The sequence below is a fragment of the Pan troglodytes genome, chromosome 7 (assembly GCF_028858775.2).
Source record: "Pan troglodytes isolate AG18354 chromosome 7, NHGRI_mPanTro3-v2.0_pri, whole genome shotgun sequence".
In the NCBI taxonomy this organism is placed as follows: Eukaryota; Metazoa; Chordata; class Mammalia; order Primates; family Hominidae; genus Pan; species Pan troglodytes.
In genome coordinates this window covers 57,173,653-57,193,706 of record NC_072405.2, presented here as the reverse complement: position 1 = coordinate 57,193,706, position 20,054 = coordinate 57,173,653, and the positions used below count along the sequence as shown (strand labels likewise).

The window sequence follows — 20,054 nt, the reverse complement described above, 5'->3', positions numbered from 1 at the left end:
CATGGCACGGACTGATAGGTTACATGGGAAACCGATGTTTTAGATAGATAGGAACTTAGAAAATTCTAAAGTAGGGATTGGAAGGCATTCTTCATTATTCTTTTGACTGATAGCTCAAATCTTAGGGGAACAGTAAATACTTGGCATTGGGAACTCAGTGAATGTCAATGTGGGCTTGAAGTGAATGCTGCTAGACCGATAAGTTGCTCAGCTGCAAGGGTCAAGTGATGTGCACTTGCTGGGCTCAGGCTCAGGATGAGCAGCAACGGGCAAAGCGAAGGGTGAGTTCCTTGCCCTATCCTTAGGTGCTCACTCAAAAAGCACATTAGAAAGTGAAGTAGGAGACCAGAAGGATGGAATATGGCTTGTGTTCAATCTGGGGAAATCCACCACCTCACCAGGATAGAAGCATTGCAGGTCAGCTTTCCAACATGGCACACATATTTGTGCATCAAGGAATAGTAGAGCCTTGGCTCCTCTGTGAGGGTTTTAAATAACTCACACCCCCAGATTTTATTTTGAGAAGACTTCATTCATTAAAATAAGAAAAGGGGGAATATTGAAGGAATTTCCTAGAGCAAAACTTTCAACGGAAGAAACATAAATAATGGTCTAGCACAGGAAGACTCTCTTCATCATTCAGGGCTCCAGAGCACAGGAAGAATCTCATCATCATTCAGGGCTCCAGAGCAATACAATGTATTTATTCTCTTCTGAATCAAGAACCCTTGTCATTTGCTCCTTTACACAAATCCCCAGTGTTACAAAGGATACTGGAACTCCATGTGCCTCTCTGCCTGTGTGGACATAAACCACAGAACACAAGGAATCCACCAAGCCTAGCTTTCCCCCTTTCTTTCTTTTTCATCCAAGACACACTTACCTATTGCTGACCTCATAAATGCTAAAAATAGTCATGTAGCTTCTCCCCTCAAACGTGGTTTGATGAAATCCATGAGGAGTTCATGTCAACGTTTCAGACTCTGAAACGTATCAGGGTTATTTTAAGTGGCAATGAACAAATCCCAAATTATATCCTAGGATTCAGACACTTATTCATCTTTATCCAAATATTTTGAGCTGAAACTCACATAAAATAAGATTATCCACCAGAAATTCTAATACTTCAGTGAAGGGGTTGGAGGAATAAAGGTGCTGACCTAAGTAACTTTTAAAACAAATGAAGTTTATGAAAAAAGAAAAGTAGGTTTGCAGAGACCAATGAAAAAATAATAATAAATGAAGTTTGTAAGTGTAAAGGCAAAATAAATTGTCCATAAGCACTTTACTTTGATTAATAACATTGTTCCCATGGGGGCGTGTGCTAACAATTCTGATACTGTATAGAGGTACACAGGAACTGAACAATGAAACAAATGCATGTCAGATGGTGGGAACCTGTTTTTCACTATTGGAGGGGAGAGGTTACAAGTAAGCAAAGGGACAAGGCTAGAATTGTCCACGGGGTAATGGATGAAAGTGGAGACATCTGGATGAAGAAACTCCTGTTTCATTAAATACATATTTATTAGATAGATAGATAGATAATAGACATACAATTATGTATAGATAAGTGTATATACAGTGGTTACAGTACACACACATATCTTCTTGCTCTGTAGGCTGAGAAGACCCAGAAGCAAAGGCACCACAATAGCAATAAGCACACCCAGCACCCAGATCTTGGTTTTTAGCACTATTGCCCAAGGAAAGGAATCAGAACTCGCTGGAGAAACTAATTCTAAAACTGGAACAGGGAATGTGAAAGGTGCTGCCAGATGTATCCACTAGACAAAGTTGGAATAAAGTCGAGCAACAAAATAAAATAATACTGGATCATGAGAGAGAAGAGACAAATATGTGCAAAATAATTCTAAATAATTTATGCAGTCATTTCACCCTGAAGGAGGTGAGCCTAACTCCCCACTCCTTAAATGTGGGCTGTACACAGTCACCTCATTCCAAAGAGCATGGGAGGGGAGTGGGTAGCTTCACAGAGGAAACACCTGACCAGCACTACCACAGCCAGGTGACCAAGGTCCACATCAGCAGTGATGAATCATGTTCATGGTATGTAACCTTTGTATGATGTGATGGAAGTGGCAGTTTATCTCTGTGCAGAAAACCCACAACACCGATCTAATCATGAGAAAAACATTTGACAAATCCCAATAGCAGGACATTCTACAAAATACCTGACCAGCTTTCTTCAAAGTTGCTAAGCTCATCAAAAACAAGCAAAGTCTGAGGAATTGTCATGGCAAATGGGAGCCTAGGGAGACAAAATGACTAAATGTAACATAGGTACCGGGACAGAAAGAGCCCATAAGGTAAAAACAAGGAAATCTATATAGACTTGTTAATAGGAATGTGTCAATATTGGTTCTTTAATTATACTAAATGTACCACACAAATGTAAGATGTTAATAATAGGGGAAATTGGGTATGGAGTATATTGGACTTCTCTGTACTATATTTTCAATTTTCTATACATGTAAAACTATTCTAAAGTTGAAAGTTTACTTTTAAAAATAAGAAATGAAACAAGAAAAAGGGTGATTTTAAATGAACTTTCTAGGCATGGTTCACATTTTGGGTAAAGCCTTCATCTGCTCTTATGGAACTTATACCAACATGCAACTGGATAAATTATAAAGAAAAGAGGTTTATTTAGCTCATGGTTCTGCAGGCTGGGAAGTCCAAGATTAGGCAGCCAATCTGGTGAGGGCCCCGTGCTACTTCAACTCATGGTGGAAGGCAGAAGAAAAAAGGTGTTTGTGAAAAAGACTAAACAGGAGAGGCAGCCTTGCCTTATGACTCACTCTCTCAGGAATAAATCCACTCCTGAGAGATGGCATCAATCAATTCATAAGGGATCTAGCCCCAGAAACCAAAGTCCTCCACTGGGCCCCACCTCTCCACTTCACTGCGTTGAGGACCAAACCTCAACATGAGTTTTGGTGGGGACAAACCATATTTAAGCCATAGCAGTACACAAACACATGATCACATGCTAGGAAAGAAGATGCCCATCTCTACTTAGAATTCTCCAAAAAGTGGCAGGACCATGACTGCTATGGGAGACAAGAGAAGTGATCAGAGGGTGCAGAGTCCTGTACTCTGAGAGCAAAGGAGAGTGTTCTATGCTAGTTGTGTAGCAATACACATTCCAGCTGTATTTTTGCACATGCCTTCCTTATCACAAACCCAGGGCTAGCTTTTGGTTTCACAAATATGCATACAAAGCTATAAATATTTATTTGCACTAGGGAGAAAAATTCTGATATCTGTTTTGTACTAATTTAAAAATATGTCCACAATGCTTTGACACTCCATCCTGCAGGAGGTGGAATCTAATTCTGCTCTTTTTGAGGGTGGGCTAGGCTTAGTGGCTCACTTTGAATGACTTGAGTAAAGCAGATGTGATGGTGACTGACATCACAGACTGGGTCATAAAAGGTATGGTGGTCCCTCTCTTCTGGGTCACTCATTCTGGGGGAAGTTAATCTCCCTGTCTAGAGGTCACTGTGAAGCCTGTGGAAAGGAACTGAGACCTCCAGCTGTCAGCCGCATAAGTGAGCCTTCTGGGAAGCAGCCCCCAGCCTCAGGGAAGCCTTCAGAAGGTACAGGCCCTGCAGACACCTTGCCTGCAGTCTCATGAGGGGGGTCCTGAGCCAGAGCCTCCTACCCAAGACACTCGTGAATTCCTTACCCTTAGACACTGTGAGATCATCCATTTTTCTTGTTTTAAGCCAGCACATTTCGGGGCAATTTGTTAGGCAGCAATGGATGACTAATACATGAAGCTACATGGATGGAACATGTGAACTTAGAAGGGGATGGATCAGAGATTGTCTGAGTCTGGCTTTTTTCTCCCACCTCTGTAGAAAGCCTGAAGTAATCCCCATTCTGACTAAAGATAATTGGGACAGCAGAGTAAGTGAAGCAGAATTGGTCAGGTACAATGCCTGAAAATTTGGAAGGAAAAATGGTAGCTTGCATAACTCAAAGCAAATTAGTATTTACAAAATATATATCAGGATTTTATTGAAGCGTATAACAAATATTTCAAAAACAACCCTGTGAGAAAACTGAATAATTAGTGATGGTAGTATATTTGGCAATCTTATGAAACGATCTGAATAGATAAGAATAATGTGTAGGAAACGAGAATGTTTAAGTTTAATAAGAACAGATGAGAGTTCTGTGTTGGGGTTTTTTAAAAAACCAAGTTTTTTGTTTGTTTGTTTTTGTTTGTTTGTTTTTTGAGACGGAGTCTCGCTCTGTCACCCAGGCTGGAGTGCAGTGGCGCGATCTCGGCTCACTGCAAGCTCCGCCTCCAGGGTTCACGCCATTCTCCTGCCTCAGCCTCCCGAGTAGCTGGGACTACAGGCGCCCGCCACCACGCCCGGCCAATTTTTTTCTATTTTTAGTAGAGACGGGGTTTCTCCGTGTTAGCCAGGATGGTCTCGATCTCCTGACCTCGTGATCCACCCGCCTCGGCCTCCAAGAGTGCTGGGATTATAGGCGTGAGACACCGCGCCCGCCCTAAAAAAACCAACAATTTAAATGCAAGTTTGGGAAACCAGGTTGTTTGCCAGAAGTTCATGAGCAAAAATCCGTCAATGTGAGCCACTTGTGATGCAGCTGTCTGGAGAGCTAATGAAACCTTTTGCAGAAACAACAGAAAATGGGGGGTGGGGTGAGACCCACTGAACTCCGGGAGGATCAAAACTCAGCCGTAGGACTTGCCCATTTCGAACCGAGTCACTGCCCCAAAGCCCCAAGATGTCAGGCAGGACTGCAAGGCAGGGAACCAGCCCCGAGAGAATCTTGGCCCTGGCGCTGTGAGGAACCGTGAGAGGAACAGAAGAGGTGTCATGTGGAAGCGAGTCCCAAGGTGCGGTTGTGAGACGGCCTTCACTGTCTCAACGGAGCAGACAGGTCTGTGCAGCCTTGCTCTTTACAAACGGAACCCGGAGCAACGAATAACATTGGAGTAAAGAGCTTTATTCGAATAGGGAAGTATTCAACAGTGAAATCAACTGCCTTGAAAAGTCAGGAGTGGTGAGCAAGGCCTGTGCGACAGGTTGGGGAGCCAGCCAGACTACACTGCAGCTCATTCGGGCACTGAGCCTGTGAAAAATGCGGATGCAGGCCGGGCGCGGTGGCTCACGCCTGTAACCCCAACACTTTGGGAGGCCAAGGCGGGCAGATTACGAGGTCAGGAGTTCAAGACCAGCCTGGCCAACATGGTGCAACCCTGTCTCTACTAAAAATACAAAAATTAGCCGGGCGTGGTGATGCGTGCCTGTAATCCCAGCTACTGAGGAAGCTGAGGCAGAAGAATTGCTTGAACCCGGGAGGCAGAGGTTGCAGCCAGCCGAGATCTCGCCACCGCACTCTAGCCTGGGAGACAGAGCAAGACTCTGTCTCAAAAAAAAAAAAGAGATGGTACACATTCATCTGTACAATGGGATTCCTACTACAGGTATGACTAACAGTACATCATGATTGTTTGAAGAGAATTAAATGCGACGAGGCACAGAAAGTGCTGCCTGACATGAAATACGCTCCTTTTGTCAACACATCTTAGTGTCCCATTGCTAGAAATCTTCAAGTCAGAGGCTGCCTGATAATGCTGAAGAAGAATGCCAACATTCAGCAGGAGTTTGGACTATAACAGTGGTTCATAACCTTGGCTGCGCTTTAGAGTCATCTGGCTGCTTTAACATTTTTCTCTACTCAGGCCAGACCTCTGTCTAATCAAATCAGAGTCTCCCAGTGGCAAAGTGAAACCTTGGAACCACGTGGCATGAAATGGTTAAAGGTATGAGGTCACAGCTGGGGTTGGGCAGTGTTCGTATTTTATCCCATCTTTCCACGGGATTCCGACGTGCAGCCAAATGTCCCAACGCTGGACTACAAGAAGTCCAAGGTCCCTCTCAGCTCTGTACTTCTATAATTCTGTATCTGGATTCCCAGCAGCTATTCCATGGAGCCATTCATTGGTACTCCTGCTTTCTCAGGGGCATCTTATAGAGGCAATGGACTTTATCCAGTTCCCTGGCTCTCCATTTGTGAATTGCAAGTTCAAGGCATCCAGCCTCTCTGCACTGTGTCCCCCACTATAAGATAGGAACAGTAATGCTGACTGCTTACAATAATGATGAGTGAATAGAAGAATTCATGTGAAGTGCTTTGCATATCTTCCACACAGAGGGAGTTAATAAATAGGTGCTACTGTTATTAATGCAGGTATTAAAGGGCAGACTCTATATAAGTAGCCTGTTTAAAGAGCACCTAAACTAGTGCAATCCATAAAGAAATTTATTTTAAATATAGTATCATAATAATTCAAAAAAATTTTTACAATGCACAAACCTGTTAGCTTAGTTTTCAAAACTTTTGCAAGAAACAATACATATGGTCATTTTTAAAAGACTGTGGAAGTTTGGTGGTGTTTTCTATAATTACTAACCAGGTTCAATTTTGCTATGTAATTAGAATGACTCTTCTTGGGTTATTTGAAATTCCAAAAGAATATTTTTAAAACTGACAAGGCAACTTTTAAATCTAAGAAACTTCACACATCCAATCCACAAATGTTAAAAGAATGGGATCAAGATAAGAACTATACCAAAAGCACTGTTAATGAAAGAAAAAATTTAAAATTAAAAATTTTCCACCTATGAAAGACACTAATATAGGATGAAAAGACAAATCATAGATTGAAAGAAAGTGTTTACAGATCATGTATTTTTTTTTTTTTTTTTGATATGGAGTCTTGCTCTGTCATCCAGACTGGATCTCAGCTCACTGCAACCTCCACTTCTCAGGTTCAAGCAATTCTCCTGGCTCAGCCTCCTGAGTAGCTGGGATTACAGGTGTGTGCCACCATGCCTGGATAATTTTTGTACTTTTAGTAAAAACGGCATTTCACCATGTTGGCCAGGCTCGTCTTGAACTCCTTACCTCAAGCAATCTGCCCGCCTCAGTCACCCAAAATGCTGGGATTACAGGCGCAAGCCACCTCACCTGGCCCACAAATCATATATCTGATAAGAAACATATCCAGAGTTTATAAAGAACTCTTAAAACTCAACAATAAAAAATAACACTAAAAAGAAGGGCAAATTTCAACAATGATGTATAGATGGTAAATAGCATGTAGACCCCAATTATCATTATAAAAATGCAAATTGATATTTTAATGAGTTACTACTACCTACCTATTGAAAGGTGACGATCCTAAAACCAGATAATACTAAATGTTATCTAGAAGGCAAGACAAAAATAATTCCTATTCACTGCTGGTGGGAAAGGAAAATGTCTTCCAATCTGGAAGATAGTTTGGCAGTTTCTTACAAAGTTAAACAGACATACCATAAAACCCAGCAATCCACTCGTAAGTGTCTACCCAAGCATATTAAAGAGGCATGTTCACGAGAAACCCTGTACACAAATGTTTATAGAAACATTCTTCATAACTGCCAAGGCTAGAAGCAACCAATATTGGATAAACAGCCTTGCTACTTTCATATAATGGAATATTATTCAGCAATACAGAGAAATAAAGCAACAAAAAGACATAGAGAAAATGTAAATGCATACTGCTAAGTAACAGAGGCCAGTCAGAAAAGGCCCCATACCAATAATTGCAATTATAGGACTTTCTGAAAATGGCAAAACTACAGAGACATTAAAAGGATCAAAGGGTGCCAGAAATTTTGGGGAAGTGGGGAGAGTTTAATAGGTGGAGCATAGGGTTTTTTTAAAGAGTTTAAACTAATCCGTATGATCCTATAATTGTGGATACAGAGTGCTATTTGTCAAAACACATAGAACTTTATGGCACATAGAATGAATCTTAATGGATGCTAATTTAAAACTAAAATTGTTCAGGAGGTCGAGGTACCCCAGGATGGAATGCAATATGTGACAAAAGAATCTAGCTGTATTAACAAACAATCTCCCCAAAGGGGTTAGGGTGGAAAAGTGTTGACTTAAGCAACTCTAGGAATGAGCAGGGTCTATAGGACTACAGACAAAAGAAACTGTCCGTAAGCACTCTACTTTAGTTGATAAAGCTGTTTCCCATGGGGGTACTGGTTAACAATTCTGATACTGCTATAGATGAACACTGGAAATGAATAACTAATGGATGGCAGATGGTAGGAGCCTGCTTCCTGCTTCTTACTGTTGAAGCGGGAGGTTAGAGATAAGCAAAAGAAAAAAGCTAGAATTACTCATGGGGTAATGGATGAGAGACATCAGTATGAATTTCTGTTTTGCTTAAAATAGACACAGCTAGTTTTATATATAATTATTTATAGATAAGTGTATATACCAGAGTTACTATACACACACATACCTCCACACTATGTCGGCTAAGAGGACCCAGAAACAAAAACACCCCAGGAGCACCAGCATGGTTTTAAATACCGTTCTCCAGTGAGAAGAACCAGGGCACACTGGAGAAATGGCTGAGTCTAGGCCTGGGACAGAAAATATGTAATATGAGCCAGGAGCATCTTGTAGTGCCAGAAAGTAAGAAAGTGCTAAAAAAAAAATTTTAATTGATGTGGAAGAGACACAGGAGCCAACTGAAATGGCTCCCATTGGACAAAGCTGGAACAATTCAGGCCACAAAATTAAGTCGTGTTGGACCATAACTCAAAGTATAAAATAAATGTCCATTAGTCCATACTCATATAACTAAATAAATGCCTGAATAAACAAATAAATACTTGGGAAGAAGAGACACATCTCCTATGCAGAAGAATTCCAAATAATTTATGTAGACATTTCACCCTGAAGGAGGTAAGCCTAACTCCCCACTCCTTAAGTGTGGGCTGTGCAGTCACCTCCTTCCAAGGAGCACAGGATGGGAGGGGGTGGCTTCACAGAGGAGATACCTGAGCACCACCACTGCAGCCAGGTGACCAAGGTTCACATCAGCAGTGATGAGTCGTGTTCATAGTATGTAACCTTGATATGACATGATGGAAATGGCAGTTTATCTCTGTGCAGAAAACCCACAACACCAGTCTAACCATGAGAAAAACATGTGAAAAATCTCAACAGCAGAACATTCTACAAAATACCTGACCAGCATTCCTCGAAGTTGCTAAGCTCATCAAAAACAAACTAAGTCTGAGAAATTGTCACTGTCATGAGGGGCTATGTCAACTAATGTAACACGGTATCCTAGATGGGATGCTGGGACAGAAATAATGCAAAAAGGTCAAAACAAGAAAACCTGAAATAGGTATTGGCTTTGTGAATGTTTGTATGCCCCAGAGATTCATATGCTGAAAGCTAATTCCTGATGTGATGACATTAAGACATAAAGCCTTTGGGAGGTGACCAGCTCATGAAGGTACATCCCTTATGAATGGGATGAGGCCCCAGAGAGCTGCCTCACCCCTTTCACCATGTAAGGACACACAGAGAAGATGCCACCTACGAGCCAGAAAACAAGCCCTCACCAGACACTGATTATGCTGGCAGCTTGATCTTGGATTTTCCAGCCTCCGGAACTGTGAGAAATAAATGCCTGCTGTTTTTCCCTTACCTAGTCTATGGTGTTTTGTTATAGCTGCCCAAATGTACTAAGATCACTAATTGTCATATTAATTAATCACAAATGCACCATACTAATATAAGATGTTAATAACAGGGAAAACTGCATATGGACTATATGATAACTCTGTACAATTTCCAGTTTTTATGTACATATAAAGCTCTTATAAAAATCGTTTATTTAAAAGTTAAAATGAAACTGTATATACACTATACTGTAGTTGGTAAAACTGTTTTAACAATTCAGAAAGTTCTTTATGTCTATACTAGGATTGAACAAATAAATGAATAAATGACAATAGGGGTCTGGTTTCTCATTGTCACAACACAAGTTATTTTAAAAAAAAAAGCAAGAGAGGAAGTCTAGAATTAACCCTGGACTACTGGATTAGAGTCAGAGATATCAGTATAAACTTAACACTTAGTTTATCATTATATAGAGAGAGATATACATGAATACAGAAGCAATTATAAATACATGTGTACACCTGGGTTAATAGCCACTCATGTATTTCCTAGCTCTGTCTGTTGGGGAAGGCCCAGACAGAATGACACCCTAGCAGCAATGAGTACAACTATGGCCAGCTCTTGGTTTCTACATAATATCCTCCAATAAAAGAAACAAGGGCTCCTTGGAGAAATGGCTGATCCTAGGCCTAGGGCAGGGGATACACAAGATGACCTTCAGCATCTTATAATGCCAGAAATCAAGGAAGTGCTCACAAAGCAAACAAATGAAGGCATGCCAAAGGGACCAGGAACCATCCTGAGAGTGCTGCCCGTGGACAAAGCTGGAAGAATCTGAACATCAAAACACAAAATATAGCATTGGATTATAGCTTAAGGTATAAAATACATATACATGAGTCCATACCGATTGAAATAAATCATTGAGTAAATAAATAAATGGGGAAGAAGAAACGAATTGTCCTTCAAGAAGCATTCCAAATAATCTGTGCAGATTCCCACCCAGAAGCGGGGCTCAGTTCCCCTCCCTCAGTGTGAGTGGGACCAGGTGACTCACTTCCAAAGAACAGGGTGTGGGAATAGAAAGGTGGTGACTTTGCGGTGAGGATTCCTGGCGGCCAGCACCTTAGCCAAGTGATCAAGGTTAACATCAGTGATGTCATATTCACACCATGTACCCCTGATAGGAGCAGGTCACATTCCCTCTGTGGTATTCTTTCCACAAACCTGTAACCTCAGTCTAATCATGGGGAAACATCAGATAAACCCAAGCTGAGGAACATTCTACAGGTTTGTCTGACCACTACTCTTCAAAACTGCCACGGCCATGAAAAACAAAGACAGCCTGAGTGACTGTCTCAGAGGGGACTCCAGAGACACAACTAACTGTCACGTGGCATCTTCAGTGGGATCCTGGGACAGAAGAAGGCATCCGTGGAAAAGCCTGAGAAATTTGAATAAAGTCTGGAGCTTGGTTAACAGTAATTTACCAACGTTAATCTCTTAATTTTGACAAATATAGCACAATTATGTAAGATACTAATACATGGGACAATGGGGTGAAGGGTAGACAGGAACTTCTTGTACTTGTAGCTTATCTATAAAACCCAAGTTAGGTCATGCCTGTAATCCCAGCACTTTGGGAGGCCAAAGTGGGAGGACCACCTGTGGTCAGGAGTTTGAGACCAGCCTGGCCAACATGGTGAAACCCCACCTCTACTAAAAATACAAAAATTATCCACTCATGGTGGTGGGCACCTGTAATCCCAGCTACGCGGGAGGCTGAGGCAAGAGAATCGCTTGAACCCAGAAGGCGGAGATTGCAGTGAGCCAATATCACACCATTGCACTACATCCTGGGTGACAGAGCGAGACTCCATCTCAAAAACAAACAAAAAAACAAAGTTAATCCAAAATAAAAACTTCATTAAAAATAAAAACCAAACATTATTTTACTCTCTTCTTTTACAGGGTTACAGTGTAATTTGTTAAGACTGTGAAGCCGCAACGTGATCTTATTTTTCTAAGATATAAAAATATACTGTTAATAATTGCAATATGTATCCTAAGTATCCATCATATCTGACAGGACGCGTGTGTCCGTCAGGAAGTGCTTGGAGGCACAGTGGCCCTCAAGCCTGGAGTCATCCTTGGCCCGCAGTGAGGCTCAGGTCTGTGCGCAGGTACTCACCAAATGAACCGAAAACTGCTCTGGGGGCGTTGGTTTGGGGGCAGCTGAACTGGGAGATCCTTGTGGAATAGAAGTTGCTTCCCAAAGATCCCAGAAAAATAGTACACTGGACCTAGCTCAGAATGATCCAGGGGCTCCTGGAGCCTTCTCCAACATAGCAGACCCTAGAGAGCAGCTGAGGTGTGGGGCAGGAAGCAGGATACCAGGACGACCCTGGGCCTCTCCACCCCAACCCTGCCTGTGCACCCCAGGCCCTGGAAGCTGGGCTGGGCTCCTGAGCTTGGCAGCCCAGGCAGTGGCCAGGCCCCTGGGAACCCCTGGGCTTCCCAAGGCAGGAGACGACAAACAGGCCACCATCTCTTATAATTTCACCTCTTCACTCCTCAGAAGTTGGAATGTGTCATACCGGATAACATCTTAGAGTCAATGGTATTGCTATAAATTACATTCCAGAAAGATGATTAATAAAGCTGACTAAAGTCTGGCCGGGCGCAGCGGCTCACGCTTGTAATCCCAGCACTGTGGGAGGCCAAAGCGGATGGGTCCCAAGGTCAGCAGATCGAGACCATCCTGGCTAACATGGTGAAACCCCGTCTGTACTAAAAAATGCAAAAAATTAGCCGGGCATGGTGGTGGGTGCCTGTAGTCCCAGCTACTCGGGAGGCTGAGGCAAGAGAATGGCGTGAACCCTGGAGGCAGAGCTTGCAGTGAGCCGAGATCACGCCGTTGTACTCCTGCCTGGGCGAAAGAGCAAGACTCCGTCTCAAAATAATAATAAATAAATAAATAAATAAATAAAATAAAAAGTAGACTAAAGTCTGTGGGAAGGGAGAGGGGTAACACACACATCCTAGTGACTCTCCTGGTCCGGAGAAGAGAATCAGCAGTGCCTGCTGTGGGATCCAGAAGCTGGGAATGAGGAGGACAAGAACCCCAGCTGATCAGTGTGCACGAGGCAAACCGGGCAGCTGCCCTGAGCCTGGGTCTGTGCCGCCCTCTTTGTCTTTCCTGTGCCCCTTATGGTGTCCCAGGTCCTCACACACAGACGCCGATGCCCTCTGGACATCACCTGCAATTCCAAAGCCCCCGTGACCCCTCAGCAAGGCCCCTTCTTCCTCAGATACCCCACAGCCCGGCTTCTTGTATCCACTGGCTCTCCTCCTCATCCATCTCTCTCTCTCTCTCTCACACACACACACACACACACTCGCACTTACACACCTCCCACACATGCTCACACACTCACTTGTACAAGAGCATACACACACACAAACACTTGCACACACCTCACACACATGCTCACACACAAACATGCACTACATACACACCACACTTTGTCACTTGCAGACACACCTCTCATGTGCACACCCTCATTTGTACAACCTATCACACACAGATACACTCACACACATACACATTTACACACATCACACATACTAACACGCTTACTTGCACACTTACACACATCTCGCACTCACATGCTCACACACTTGCACACATCTCAGACACACACTACATACACACACACCACACTCACACAGTCACTTGAACATGCTCACACACTTTCATACACTACACACATTCTCATACACTCACACAGCCAATTTACACACATCACACTCACACATTCACTCTCACATACATAAAAATACACCACACACATACTCATAAACACATCCTTATACACACAGACACATGCATGTCCACACACACATGCTCACACCCTCACACTCATACAGATGTTCACATGCACAATGCTCACACACGTACATGTTCACACACTCACACATGAATACACACACTTACACACTTACATCCACATACATGAATACCCACACTCACAACTCTCACACACACAGTTGGCGCCCAGCTCCTAACTCAGGTTGTACGACTGGGGACCAGCACTGGGAGTCCCTGCGGTCCACTGCTGACAAAGCTCTAAAATAAAATCCCTGGCCCCGAAAGGCTGCTGGGGACACCAGAGGTTTCCTGGGCTGTTTGAATCAGGTCCTCCCTGCTCCGAGGGGAGGGAGGGAGAGGGTCTGGCTGGAGTGGGGAGGCCAGCATTGCCCAGTCTCCCGCCCTTCCCAGACCCCTGCCAGCACTCCACGGAAGCGCCTTTGGAGAGGCGCACAGACCCGTCCAGGGAGCTGGTCCTGGGACGCGCAGGCTGTGGGTCCCTCAGCCAAGGGAAATGGGATCCCCTGAGCTAGTTCTTTGGTGGCCTTGGGGCTCCGAGCTGTGCCGGCCCCCCAGGAGACACCTGCTATGGCTGTGCCCCACCCAGCCTGCAGAGAGTCCGCGGGGGCATGGGCCTCAGGGGGCGTTCACCAAAGCTAAGCTCTCCACAAAGATGCAGTGAGCACTTGCTGCAAACCAGGTGCCACCTCAGGGCCTGGGTGTGCACTAACTCCCCTCTGCTCATACGCACAGATGCGATTTGGGGGAAAGGACAGGAAGGCATCAAAGACCGCCCAGAGCCGCGCCTGACACTGACAGCCACAGAGCAGGGCTGGAAAGCCCAGAGGCCACAGCAGGTTCTGCGTCAGGTTAACAGCTCAGAGAGCCCTCTGCAGGGGCTGGCTTCAGGGTGCTGAAGGACCCAGGCATGGGGAGCAAGGGCAGGGGCGTCCTGGGCTGGGAAACGGCCAGGCCAGCGGAGGGACCAGCTAGTGCTCCAGGAAGAGGAAGACTAGCTATGGTCAGGCGGGCAGACGCGGGCAGATCAGAGCTTAGTAAGCCAGGACAGGGCAGAAGGACCACGCTGATGTTATCAGGACACTGGGGGTTCCTGTGCGGCAGGGCAGTCATCTGACGACAGTTTCAAAAGATCCTCCGGGCAGCTGCGTGGGGACTCCGTAGTGGAAGGCCAGGGGCACAGGGAAGCCACATGGGGGCCTGTTGCCGGCCTGGGCCGGACAGGATGAGGGGGCTGAGGGCAGCGGGGCTGAGGGGAGGATGCCCGGGTGCACTTGGAGGGAGAGGAAGCGGTGCTCGTCAGCAGGCTGGGTGTGTGGGAGTGGGGACGGAAGGAATCGCGGAAGCCCCATTGTTTTCACTCAAGTGAACTGAGTGGGTGGTGGTCTCATTTCCTGAAATGAAAAGTCTGGGGGTGGGGGAAGGAGAGGGGGTGGTGATAAAAACTTAACTTGTATCCCTGTTAACTTTGAAATTCCCATTGGATACCCCAGTGGGCATGGCAAGAAGACAGGTGGAATTGTTGTGAGGTTGGAGGGAGTGGGCTCTGAGGCCCGCCAAGGATGGACAAAAGGACTGAAAAGTCCTTGGTATACAAATGGAATTTCAAACCAGGCCCTGGATGAGATCTCCTGGGTGCAAGCTCCATGTGGAGGGTACAGGGGCCCAGGCAGAGCTTGGTGTGCAGGGAGAGCGGACAAAATGAGGCTGAGAGAGAGAGTGGCAAGACGGGGGCAACGCTCTGAGGGCGATGAGGTGAGACACAAGCGCAGAGGCTTTCCAGAGCCCAGCTCAGCATAGAGCAGGGTGCACCCAGGGCTTCCCACGGCCCAGGCCACCTGCGCCAGAGGACCCTGATCCAAGTCCCTCCAGTCACACTATTCCCTCCCCAGGTTTTTTCATCAAACCAAGAAATCTCTCCACATGCAAGGCGACCCTCTTTGGAAACGTCTTCCCTACTGTTGCACTGACTAATGCATCTCGCCGGGCTACAGCTCTGCTTGACTTTCTCGCCAAAATACAGGCTTGAGCTCCAATTGCCCAGGAGGTGTGCCATGGATTCTGACAAAGCCTCCATCTCCCTGTCCCCACCCTCTATCCCCTCCGGTGGATCATCACCTTACAGCATTGCCTTCTATGAAGTCTGTGGAAGCCCCCAGGGAAGGACCCTCTCCCCTTCTGAAGGCACATTTGCATCACAGCGAGTCATGAACATTAGCTCATTCAACTCTCCAACTTCAATGAGCTTAACACGCAGCAGGGGTGCAACATTTTGGAGAGTGAATTGACTTAAATTGTCAGCTTCCAGCCTGCGTGACATCACCAGTTCTTAGCAGAGAAGCCCATGCTCTAAGGCTTCCCTGGATGCTCTTCAGGATGCGTCTGAGGCCCTGAAGCCAGGCAGGACACAGTAAATTGATGCTTATAGATGCATTTTCTGCAAAGAGAGTGCAGAGTTTTATTGGAATTATCAGTGATAGATGAGCTTTTTTTTTCTTCTGTTGCATTGTAGCTATTGGATTCTAATCTTATTCAAGTTTGAACAACTCCAGGGAAAGGGCTGTTGCCTTCACCTCCTGTAGCTGATTTGAATAGACACATGGCACATTTCTCCTAAAATCTGGCTCCCCCAAGTCCTTCTTCCTAGTGCTGAGTTCTGGATTCCTGCATGGCTTTGGTCTGGGGTCCCTGTGTCCCTATTCCTCCAGCCCACACTCCAAGTGATGCAAACACTTCACTGGGAACTAGCTCCAAATAGCCACCTCAAGCCTTGCCCTGTCCTGGAGGTTTGGAGCCCAATAAGTCTGCATCCTAGGTACCAAGGTGGGTCTACAAAAACAGGAGGCCCCCAATATGGCATCCCTAACACAACCCTATTTAAAATTGCTGGGACTTTTAAACTGTTTTTTATACAGCCTGGTGGTACCAGTTGCATCCACAAACATTTGTGGAGCGCACCTGCCAGATGCCTGCTCTAGGCTCCACATGCTGTTGTGAACAAAACAGACAAACATCTCCACCCTAATGGAATTTGCCTTTTTTTTTTTTTTTTTTTTTTTGAGATCGAGTCTCGCTCTGTCGCCCAGGCTGGAGTGCATTGGAGTGATCTTCACTCACAGCAAGCTCCGCCTCCCAGGTTCAGGCCATTCTCCTGCCTCAGCCTCCCAAGTAGCTGGGACTACTGGCACCCACCACCATGCCCAGCTAATATTTTGTATTTTTAGTAGAGACGGGGTTTCACTGTGTTAGCCAGGATGGTCTCGATCTCCTGACCTTGTGATCCGCCCAACTTGGCCTCCCAAAGGGCTGGGATTACAGGCGTGAGCCACCGGGCCCTGCCCGGAATTTACCTTCTAATGGAGCAGGCGATAAACACAATTAAGTAAGGAAGTATCTATAGTATGTTAGCTGGTGATAAGTGCCAAGGAGAAATTGAAATAGAGAATGACCATAGTAATAAAGAGCATCATCACAAACACTTGAACAGCACATGCCACACACCAGACTAGTCTCAATATTCTCTGTGGCCCAGCACAGTGGCTCATGCTTGTAATCCTAACACTTTGGGAAGCTGAGGCAAGAGGATCACTTGAGCCCAGGAATGCGAAATCAGCCTGAGCAAGATGTCAAGACCCCATTTCTACTAAAACTTATAAATTAGCCAGGTGGCCGGGCGCGGTGGCTCACACCTATAATCCCAGCATTTTGGGAGGCCGAGGCAGGTAGAACACGAGGTCAGGAGATCGAGACCATCCTGGCTAACACAGTGAAACCCCATTTCTACTAAAAAATACAAAAAAACTAGCCGGGTGTGGTGGCGGGCACCTGTAGTCCCAGCTACTCAGGAGGCTGAGGCAGGAGAATGGCATGAACCCGGGAGGCGGAGCTTGCAGTGAGCCGAGATCGTGCCACCGCACTCCAGCCTGGGCGACAGACCGAGACGCAAGACTCCGTCTCAAAAAAAAACAAATTAGCCAGGCACAGCAGCCCACAGCTATAGTCCCAGCTACTCAGGAGACAGACACAGGAGGATCCCTTGAGCCCAGGAGTTCAAGGCAGCCGTGAGCTATGATTGTGTCACTACATTCCACCCTGGGCAACAGAGCCAAAGATAAATAAATAATAAATGTTCTGTGTGCATTTACTCATTAAAACCCTCAGGACAACTGTCTGAGGCTGGTATTGCTATGATTCCCATTTAAATACGGTAAGGGGAATACCTTGCCCAAGGTCACACAGCCCCAAGTGGTGGCCCAGGGTGAAGGAAAAGGAAAAGGAGGTATGGAGCAAGGAAGGCACTGCAGCCAGGGAAGGCCCTTGGCACGCCGTGTGTTCTGTGGTGTGCTGGCTGAACCTGGTCATTGCCAGGAACTTTATGGTTAGCTAGAACCTGGTGCCGGAGGAGAAAGCCACTCACGGGAGCCAAGGGTAGTTTCTTTCTACCTATCCACCCATGATTGTTTTCTAAGAAAGAAAGGAGAAATCAAAGAAATCACAGAATTTGAACGCTGTATAAAACCTAATGTTTGTGGAGCAATTGAAGAAAAATAAACAGTGTGGTGAAGTAAACAGTTAACAAAAGGCTAGCATATGTTTACCTAGAAGATGTGAAGAATTGTTTCCAGATTAAATGGTTTGGAATGAGAACTTCCACACCTTGAATATAAACTAAGATTTGCCAACTGTGAGAAACATTTAAAATGCTAATTACTTTAAAGGATGAGAAACCTGGAAACATGTTTTAGGGAAGAAAAGAACTGGAAGGACAATGGGCACATATAAGCCATGGTATTGCACAGGTTCAGCAGAACAATGGGCAAAAAAAAATCAAAAAGATTGGTCTACACGGAGACTTTCAGCAGCCCCCTCTCTGAGGCCGAGGAGTCTTGTTCAAATACTGTCTGATTGAGAGATAATTATGGGGGAAATGCCAATTCCACATTTCATATCTCTGCACTTTAGTACTGTCAGAGCCCCACGGAGACGGGATACGAAAGGAACAGTCTGACAGGCGAGGGAGGGGAGCCGTGCAGTCCTGGAACTGCGCCAGGCAATGTGGAAGTCATTGAGATTTACCAGCATCATTTCCATAATCGTTTTTGGATGCACAACAGCTGAAGATTGTGCCTGGATTCCCCTTTGCAAGCATTCTGGAGTCACAACATCGGCATAGAAGGTGGCCAGCCTTCGGCTTTTGCAGTCGTTTGTGGAGTCTTTATGGAAGAGCAGCGTGGTCAAGAGACCACGGCTGCGTAACCCCGTCTGCAGTGTGTGGGGCCGGAGTGCTGACCCTGGACCTGCCCAGTCATGCCTTCTCGGTCAGCTGTTCATCTCATCTGCTACCACGGTAAGAAATGGTTTTCATAAAGTCATTTATGAGTTATGAAAATCCATTATTTTCCAACTGAGAAGGTAGACATCAAACTGCAGAATCAATGAGGCAGTAACAGTTTTGAAACCTCAGTACAAGCAGTGACTCCTTCTGCCGTGTAAGAACCGATCAACTTGGCCCATTTCCCCTTCTCTAGAACACTGAACTACAGCGTTAGATAACTAGATGGTGCCCGTGACCATGGGCCCTTTACCTGCTCCACAGTGAATGAAAGTTCACCCCAGAGCAGGGTTACACCCTGCGGAGGGCTGGGCCAGGTCCACAGTCCTCAGAGATGCCCTGAGTTCATCCAGAAGGGCTCAGCCATTTGCCTACGCCAGGCCAATGCTCTAGTCAGCGTGGAGGGGAGGGTTACGCCGTAACCACTGAGTCAGCACATTGTGGACCAATAATAGCGTAATAACAGCGTCTCTCCAACAGGGAAAAGAAATGCCCTGAAGACTGCTGGCCGTGTGTTCAGTGATTCTCACAGAGCACAGAAAATGAAACATCAGAGAAACTGCCCTTAGGCGGGGCTGGCAAATATCTCCCCTACTGGGCGCAGGGCAGACTTCACCTCAAGGTCTTCCTCCACACACATTCCACAGCCCAGCAAGTCCTCCAGGGCGGAACTCAAGATAAATCTATTCACCATCTCTGTTCTCTTGGGAGTGGGGGAGGATACGAAGCTGAGGTCTAGCATCCGGGCCAGGGCTTTCTCGGCCACGGCTCCTGGCCTGGGTGATGGTGGGAGGGAGCAATGTGATGATCAACACTCCAGTTTCTTGTCCAAGGCTGCCTGTGGCCGATGTGCTGTCTATTTGGGGAGAAAAGAGAAACACGTAGGCTTGTCTCGGGTGTTCCTAGAGGATGTGGGATGGCCACCCATGGCTGAAAACTAACTTGGTTCACTAGAGTGTGTGACATCGGGACCTGAGACCCAACTTACCAAGTGCTATCTACGTGACTTCACCCCTCAGTGTATTCATCTATGAAATGGGGATAATACTAGCACTGGAGGATAAATAAATCGATCAACATGTGTAAAGTGCTTAGAAGGTGCCTGCCATGCAGGAAGCAAGCACTGGGCACTAGCTATCGCTATCATTTCTGCTGTCCTCAATGAGTGCAACTAGTTGCTGAGCTGGGGTAGCTGAAAGTGACTGGTAGTAGAGGGGGTGAGAACAGATAAAAGGCCACGACGCAGAGAAGCCAGAGGCCATGCAGGTTGAACTCCAACAG

At 45.7% G+C, this 20,054-nt stretch overlaps 3 long non-coding RNA genes across 3 annotated transcripts in view; 2 read left to right on the top strand and 1 right to left on the bottom strand.

Annotated features, from left to right (window-relative positions):
* The first annotated feature begins 3,469 nt into the window (after nt 1–3,469).
* Nucleotides 3,470–11,609, top strand: LOC134810862 (uncharacterized). The gene is made up of 2 exons (XR_010159538.1): nt 3,470–3,623; nt 11,524–11,609. It is a non-coding gene; the product is annotated as an uncharacterized LOC134810862 (long non-coding RNA).
* Nucleotides 11,610–15,655: 4,046 nt separating this feature from the next.
* LOC104007593 (uncharacterized) lies at nt 15,656–19,279 on the bottom strand. Its single transcript, XR_681853.5, has 2 exons — nt 19,027–19,279; nt 15,656–15,878 (listed from the first exon to the last, which is right to left on the bottom strand). It is a non-coding gene; the product is annotated as an uncharacterized LOC104007593 (long non-coding RNA).
* LOC134810861 (uncharacterized) overlaps nt 18,585–20,054 on the top strand; it is a 25,575-nt gene continuing 24,105 nt past the window's right edge. The window contains exon 1 of the long non-coding RNA XR_010159537.1: nt 18,585–18,788. This is a non-coding gene — a long non-coding RNA (uncharacterized LOC134810861). The remainder of the gene's footprint in view (nt 18,789–20,054) is intronic.